This window comes from Echinops telfairi, unplaced genomic scaffold (assembly GCF_000313985.2).
Source record: "Echinops telfairi isolate 266 unplaced genomic scaffold, ASM31398v2 ScPeMD7_7424;HRSCAF=8462, whole genome shotgun sequence".
NCBI lineage: Eukaryota > Metazoa > Chordata > Mammalia > Afrosoricida > Tenrecidae > Echinops > Echinops telfairi.
The window spans coordinates 68,761,359-68,770,182 of NW_022111324.1; the positions used below are offsets into that span (position 1 = coordinate 68,761,359).

An 8,824-nucleotide genomic window follows, 5' to 3' on the forward strand; every position below is an offset into this window, starting at 1 on the left:
GTGAGACTCCAGGCAAGGCCCAGGTGTGTGTGGGTGGAGAGTGAAGGAGCACTAAGCATCTCTACATGAAAGGAAGGAGAGCAGAGAAGGATGAAAGGGCATGGATGCCAAACCATGTGGCTTTTCTAAGAGTCATCTTTGCCTGCTTTTTTCTTTTTTGCTGTAGTTAATAATTCAATGTAGAATGATATTATAAGACATTTTTGTAATCTAAGAAATATTGCCTTTAAGTAATTTATAAGTACAGTTATTAGTCTAAGATTAAAATTAGTAAGAAACATTTCTCAGGATTCTACCCTCAATTCTGGAGGGTGGGAGCACAGGTGGGCAAGGGAGAAGAAAGTGGTAGATTAAGTAATTGAAATCAGGCCCCACCCTCAGTGAACTTGGAGCCAATCTTTGGGACTAAGACACATGTCTAAATAAGTATGTGACATAACAGATGATGGAGTGCCTCAGTAAGAAAACAGGAACCCTAGGATGCCAGATATGGGCTTCTTTCTTCCTGGGTTATACCTGCTAGGTCAGTGGTTCTCAACCTGTGGGTCGCGACCCCTTTGGTGGGGGGAGGTTGGGGTTGGGGGGGTGGTGTCAAATGACCCTTTCACAGAGGTTGCCTAAGACCATCGAAAAATACTATTTCCGGTGGTTGGTTTTTTTTTTTTTAACTGGGGGCTCATACAACTATTATCACAATCCAGACATACATTCATTGTGTCAAGCACATTTGTACATCTGTTGCCATCATCATTCTCAAAACATTTGCTTTCTACTTGAGCCCTTGGTATCAGCTCCTCATTTTTCCCTTCCCTCCCCACCCACTTTCCCTCACAAACCCTTGATAATTTATAAATTATTATTTTGTCATGTCTTACACTGTCCAATGTCTCCTTTCACCCACTTTTCTGTTGTCCGCCCTCCAGGGAGGCACTTATATGTAGATCATTGTGATTGATTCCCCCTTTCTCCCCCCCTTCCCCTTCCCATTCCCTTCCAGGTATCGCTACTCTCATTATTGGCCCTGAGGGGTTTATCTGTTCTGGATTCCCTGTGTTTCCAGCTCTTATCTGTACCAGTGTACATCCTCTGGTCTAGCCAAATTTGTAAGGTAGAATTGAGATCATGATAGTGGTGGGGAGGAAGTATTAAAGAACTAGAAGAAATTGTATGTCTCGTCATTGCTGTACTGCACCCTGACTGGCTCCTTTCCTCCCCTCGACCCTTCTGTAAAGGAATGTCCATTTGCCTGCAGATGGCCTTTGGGTCTCCACTCCGCACTCCCCCTCATTCACTATGATATGATTATTTGTTCTTTGATGCCTGATACCGATCCCATTAACACCTTGTGATCACAGGCTGGTGTGCTTCTTCCATGTGGGCTTTGTTGCTTCTCAGCTAGATAGCCACTTGTTTATCTTCTGTCATGATTTGTAGGAGCCCCAGTGGCATAGTGTGTACAAAGTGGGCCATCATTGGAAAGGTCAGCAGTTTGAAACCCATCTGTTCTTCTGGAAAAAGACGAGGATTTCAATGGATATTGAGAGTTACAGTCTCGGAGGACAGAAGAAGATGATGTCCAGTTAAATTCACATGCCTGCAGTTCCTGCTGCCAGACCAGAAAATTGGGAGGTAAGGAGAAAGAGACTAGGAGGCCCCATGTTCAGGCAATCAGGGATCAGCTATCTCTTTTTTCCCCTTCTCTCTCTCTCTTCTCTCTTTCCCACCAGTCAATCCTAGCAAGCACAGTTGTATTTTTATTCTCCTTCATTTTCTTTCTTTCTTCTCTCTTTTCCCTCTCTTCTTTCCTCTTTTCTGTTTCCTTCCACATGCCACTGCTGGTTTCCAGACCCCTACCCTCTGCCTAGGGCAACTCCGCCCATCCAGTGGGAAGAGCTCCAGCCTGGCCCCTGTGGCAGTGCTACACACAGCACAGCACGGGGCTCAGCTATATCTTTATAGATTATTTTCTTTACTTTTCTCTTTCTTTCCTTCTTTCACTTTTTCTTTTTTTCCCCTTCTTCTATCTCTTCTCTTTTTACCACCACAGGCTCAGCTGATTCAGTTTTCCTTTTTTTGACTGGTTTTGCTTTTGTTTTGTCTTTGCATTTAGTGTGTGTGTGTTAGTTTGATTTTTATTTTTACTCTTGTCTTTGTTTTCCCCTTTCTCTCTTTTTCTTCCCTTCTCGCTCTCTTTCCTTTCACAAGCCACTACCAGCTGCCAGACCACTCCCCTCCACCTAGGACAACTCTTGACAGCTCAGTTGGGGGAGCTCCCGCCACAATTGGTGGCTTTACACACAGCAGGGGAAATCACACTCATCCTCCACCATACCCCCAACCAGCTGGGGGATCGCCCCTTCAAACGGCTGGAGCAACTCCTGCCTACAACACAAGGCCCTACAAATGACTGGGAGAATTCCTGCCTACCATCTGTGGTGCTCCACACTGCTGCGGGAACATCCGCCCAACATCCATGGTGATCTTTCAGACTAGGGTAATTCCACCTGCCATCTCCGGTGCTCTATACCAAGTAGGGTACACCCACAAGCGCTCCACGGCATTCCATCTGCAGAGGGAAACACCAATGTCACCTTTGGCGCTCCAAGCACCATGAGACACACCACTACAGCTTACTGAGAGATCAGCCAGTGAATCGCAACCCTGGTGGGCCCACAACCACCCGACCAGCATCCCGTGAAAGGACTACCCAACTCATATTCCAAATAACAGAATGCTGGTCGGCTAGGGTAAGAGTGCAACCACAGGAAAATACAGTGGTAGCCTGACCCCCAGTGAAACTACCTGCCTGTAGTTTGTAGAAGCACTCATACGAGTCTCCCAAGATAGCCCAGTGCTGTTCAACTCTGGAAGATGTCGCCGGGCTCCGCTAAAACAACATGTAAGCAGAAACCAGCTCCAACAGCCTCAACGAAAAAGCAGGAGAAACAGAAGACAATGCCAGAAGAAGTCATGAACCTAACAACATGCATCGAAGAAGCAGACATTGACCTGCTTGGAGTCATACAGGATATGAGGGAAGCAATGCAGAAAAAGGATGAAATGATAGAAGAGATAAAGGCAGCACACTAAAGGAAAATACAAGACATAAGGGATGAAATAACAAAACCCAGTAGCAAATTACCAGATTTTTCCAACAGACTTGAGGAGGCAGACAATTACACCAGTGACTTAGAGGACAACCAAGCAGACCTCAACAAATGGGAAGAGTAGTCAAATAAGTCCATCAGAATTTTAAGAAAACCTGAGAGCCATATCTGATGCTAGGAAGAGGAACAGTTGTAGAATAATTAGACAACCGGCACAAAACACAACAAAGAAGTCAACAGCGAAAATAGTGAGGGAAATCTTAGAGGAAAACTTCCCCAGCTTAATAAATGAAAAGCAGGCAACCATTCAGGAGGCTGAAAGAACACCAGCCAGGCTGAATCCCAAGAAGTCAGCAAATCACGTTATAGTTAAATTATTCAACTATGAGGGAAAACAGAAATTCATAAGAGCAGGAAGGGAAAAACAAATAGTCACTTATAAAGGTACCCAAATAAGAATATGTTCAGACCTATCAGCAGACATGATGAAAAAGAGGAAGGAATGAACTAACATATTCCATGAATTCAAGGAAAATAATGTAAACCCAAGAATACTGTACATGGCCAAATTATCTAGTAAGATAGATGGAGACGTAAGAGTCTTCCCAGACAAGGAAAAACTCAAAGAATACATAAAAAGAAACCCAGCCCTATAAAAGATCTTTGCTGACCCAGTGTGGGCAAAAGATCAATACTCACCAAGCGCAAATAAGAGACCATCACATATAACAACTCCACCCAGAGGGCGACAAAGAGAAAACAGCTTCCAAAATAGCATTAACATAATAGTGGAAAGAAGGCAAGAATGAAACACACACACACACACACACACACACACACACACACACAAAACAAACTGATAAGATAGGTAGGTAGGAAAACACCCAACACAAAAGGTACAAGATGACATCACAGAATCCACAGATAGAAGCAATAACATTGAATATCAATGGACTGAACTCAGGCAGTAAAAGACAGCGGCTAACAGACTGGCTCAAAAACATAACCCATCGATCTGCTGCCTACAGGAGACACATTTCAAGTTTGCAGACAAAAATAAGTTGAGAATTAAAGGCTGGAGAAAAATATAACAAGCAAATGGCAATGCAAAAAAGCAGGGGTAGCAATCTTGATCTCTGAAAAAAAATTGATCTCAAGGTACAAGCTATAACAAGAGACAAGGAGGGAAACTATATACAGTGAACCCTCGTTTATCGCGGTTAATCGGTTCTAGACCCTACCGTGATAAATGAAATTCCGCGAAGTAGGATTCCTTATTTGTAAATCAAATATTTTCGTAGTTAGAGCATAGAGGACATGAAAAAACATCCTTTAGTCACCATTACACTCGTATTACCCAATTTATTAAACGAAAAAGGGAAAATACTGTAAAACATTTTGGACGTTACAATGATCATGTATTATTTATTATATTATTTATGGCATCTAGTTTACAGTATTACATATTTCACATACAGTGTTATTATACATAGTTCTTACAAATACTGTAATCAATAGCCTATGAAATGACTTAAGGGATGTACTCTACAGGTGGGTCGCTGTCTTTTTCCTCTGAAGGAGCGAGTGTAGGCAGTGGGTGCTGTTACGCAAAAACCGCGATAGAGTGAAGCCGCGGAAGTCGAAGCGCGAAGTGGCGAGGGTTCACTGTATATAGAAGTGTAGGGGTGGAGTCTAGCCTGTCAATTAGCTCACAGTCTGATGGTGACACTTAGTAGGCATGGCCCTCTCATCAGGAGGGTTCTGGGGACCTCCTCTTCTCTCTTTGCCTGCCAGATCTGTGGAAGTCTGTCCACCACTATTGGATCCACAAGACTTTTCACCCACCAGCCTGTGATATTCCTGCATTCTGCATCATTGCATGTGACTGCATGAATCTGAAGAGGAACTTATGGACTAGTATTAGACTTATGAACTTGAGTTGGACTGGGCTGGAATGTTTTCTCGATATAGAACTACTTCTTAATATAAAGCTCCTTCGTACACATATATGAGTGTCACTGAATTTGTCTCTCTAGTCAACCTGGCCTAACACATCATGAATGACAAATACAAAAGGAATGGCATGGTCTTCATCATAAAAAGAACATTTCAAGATCTATCTTGAACTACATTGCTACATGTGATAGGAAAATATCTTTATGTCTACAAACAAAAAAGTCCAATTAATACAACTATTATTCAAATTTACACACTAACCACTAAAGCTAGTGATGAAAACATTGATGAATTCTACTAACTTCTTTGGTCTGAAATTGATCAAATATACCGCCAAGATGCATTGGTAATTCATAATTGTGTTAGACTGGTAGGGTGGGTTTCCTAGAGAAGCAACTCATGACTGATCGTCTATATATAAATCTATGTATATCTATCTATCTATCTAGAGAGAATGATTTATATATTTATATCAAGAATGTGGTTCATACAACTGTAGAAGTGGGTATTTCAAGTCCAAGTCCATGGGTCAAATGTCTAGCTAGAGGCTTATATGGACTCATACAGCTTCGGGAACTCATGAATTCAAGTGGGCAGGTCCACTAGAGGATGACTGACATCAGGCTTCAGAGGGAGCTGAATCCATGGCCAGCATATCCGATGATAGATCAGATGGCAGACTGCTGTTAGATTCCCAAGGTCAGCAGGTAATATGGCAGGCTATTGATTCAATTCCAAAGAGCTGGAGGTTGATGAGCCAGATACAAATCTAGACCCAGCAAAAAGGAAGCAAGCTTTCCACAGCGTCTATTCATATAGGAATCAGGCCTCATCCCCGAGGAAACCTTTCAATTGCATTAGGTCTATGACCTGAATAAGGAAGTTGCATTCCACTCTAATCTTACATAGGCTTTGCTTCGCACAGCAGAGCCCATCATGGAGTCAATTACGTTGTGTAAGATCACATCATGGGGAATTACTAGGTCTCAGCTACTAAAGTACTAAGAATCATGGCTCAGCCAAGTTGACACAAAACCCAATTATCTCAACAATTATTTGGAATGAAAAAATAGGAAATAAGGAGGAAGGATAAATAGTTGGATATTTGGCCTTGGTAATAGAAATGAAGCTGGAAATTGCATAGTGGAATTTTAACTTCATTGAAAATGCCTTTTATCTACAACATAGATGGTGGCTAGTTACATGGACTTCACCGGATAGAATACAGAGAATCAAATGGACTACACCTCTAGGAGGAGACAATGAGAAGTACAATATCACCAGCAAAAACAAGACCATATGACAAGTGTGAGACATACCATCAATTGCTCATATGCAAGTTCAAGTTAAAGCTGAATATCAAGTAGTTCTAATGCCATTAAAAAAAAAGTTTCTCTGTATTTTGGTCACTTGTTTGAACTACTCTTATCTTGTTTCTTCATGTAAGCTGCAATCGTTCTCTCTGAGACACTGTGGTGTTATTGTATTTGTATTTTATTGGTGATTGTGTGTTTTTCCCGGTGATTCCATTCTTTATTTTGATTTGATTTAACCAAGGGAGCAGGAGGGGTTTGCTCTACTGCTTGCTAGCTTAGCATGGACTTAGGTGCTCACAACTTATCTCCTGGTGGAATGTGCATAGTTCTCTGCTTGTTCATGTACAGCAGTTGAGAGAGGACTAGATTGGTGCTGGCTGCTGTCTTCCATTGATCAGGTGGTGCAGTAGTGGGTGTGGCCCTTGCTTTCTGGTCAACAGCCACTGGTTTGAGCAGTGCTGATTGTTGTTGCCCTGACTGAACAGTGATGCAGAAGTTCAAAATGGTCAGGCTATTTCAGAGTGCCTGACAATTCACCTTTCTGTTTACATCTTTATTCACCAATTTTGTTCCATTTCTTCTCCAAGTTTGCAGTTGATCTACATCTGCATTCTTTCATCTGAAACTCAGGGTTTGAGTATTATAATCTATATCTGCTTCGTTTGATCTCTCAGGTCTTTGTTGAGAGGCTCTGAATAGCTTGTCTGCCATCTCACTCAAAGTCTTCTCAAGAACAAGGTTTTGTAGGTCCACAGTTGTGGTGTGTTAATTTGGCCATGCTACTTGTAACATGCTTCATAATTTACAATAGAGTCCAGATTGCTTTTGAATGTTGTCTTCCTGCTCTTCCTCAGTCAAACCTAATAGGTTTCATAGTTGTTCTTTCTCTTGCATGCTTGGCTAAGTGTTGCCCTCCCTCTAATTTCTCCTCATTATGTTTACTGGCATTAAGTGAATGAGCACTTCACTGTTCTTGGTACAGTTTGTCTCCAAGGGATCTAATCAGTGGTAATAGCCTTGCTGGCAGCTGCTGACTTAAATTAAATGCAACACATGTTTTTTTTAAAGAAATATGAAGGTAAGTAAAAAAGCATTGCTATCAAATTATCAATACCTTTATCAAATAAGAATACCAAAAAAGAGAAAACAACAACAACAAAAACCAAAGCTGAAACAAATGACAGCGAGTTGCCCTCAGGTTGTTTGGCACTTTTTCTGTTTACATTATGTTTGGTTCCTGAAGTGACAAACTCAAGATGTAGTATTTCATCAAAAGTATACTGAGTTTATGAAATGAATAAATAAATTTTACAAGCATAAAAAAGAATACCAAAATGGGAAGCTATTATCTTTTTTTTTCAAGACAATAACACAAAAGCATCTTTATTACAATAAATGAACCCAGTGAAACCCAGAGATCAGTTGGCTAATGCAGTAAGAGCTTCCATCACATTGCCCATGCACTCCCCCGCAGGCTGCCCAGGCTCTCTGCTGCTGCTCTGGAGCCCTCCATCTCTGTCACTGTCAGACCCACATCTTCCTTTTTTCTTGCTAGTTCCTTCTCCCACTCTGGTTTGGCTTTCTGTTCCCTCTACAGTCTGTTTCCAGTCACTGCCATGGCTGTCTTAGGGCTGGAAATCTGGATCCCGTTCTCCTCTGCATAGTCGGCCTGGCCAGCGCCAGGTCTGTTGCGCCACTATCATGCTTCCAAGGCTTTTTCTGGAGGCTACTCCACACTGCTGGTCTTAATCTCCAACTCCAGCTCCACATCCTCCTCAGGAGCCATGTCCATCCCCTGCAGTTATTACTTCTTGACATATCCTCTATCTAGGTCTATAAACTTCTGAATATGGTGCTTCCATCTCTCTAATACTTCTCTAAAGAATTCTGCACTCTTTGACTTACACCATGTCAAAATGGCAGCTTTAGCCTCCTTAAAGGACTCAAGCCATGTTCTTTAAAACTGCATTTTGAAGATCTAGCGTCTGGGATCTTAAAGGCTTGGAGTTAAACAAGCAGCCATCTAGCAGGGAAGCAAATAAGCTCACATTGGAAGAAGCACACCAGTCTGTGTGATCATGAGGTGTCAATGGCATCAGGTATCAGGTATCAAAAGATCCAAAACAAACAATTATATCGATGCAAAAGAGGGGGGTTGGCGTGGAGACCCAAAGCCTATCTGTAGACAGTTGGATAACCCTCCACAGAAGAGTTATAAGGAAGGGATGATTCAACCAAGGTGCAGTATAGCGCTGACAAATTACACATCATTCCTCTAGTTCCTGAATGCTCCACCCTCCCTCCCCCACTACCATGACCAAGGCTGAAACTCTAAGGAGAAGAAGCAGATGGCTGCTATTCCAAGGGCACAGAATTGGTGGACGCTGGACTTTGGTTCATATCTCTTACCTTCAGGGAGCCCGTTGAATAGTGGCCTGGAACTAC

At 42.2% G+C, this 8,824-nt stretch overlaps 1 pseudogene; it reads right to left on the bottom strand.

The window, feature by feature from the left end:
* Positions 1-7,797: 7,797 nt before the first annotated feature.
* On the bottom strand, positions 7,798-8,171 carry LOC101640869 (annotated as a pseudogene).
* Between the last annotated feature and the right edge of the window lie 653 nt (positions 8,172-8,824).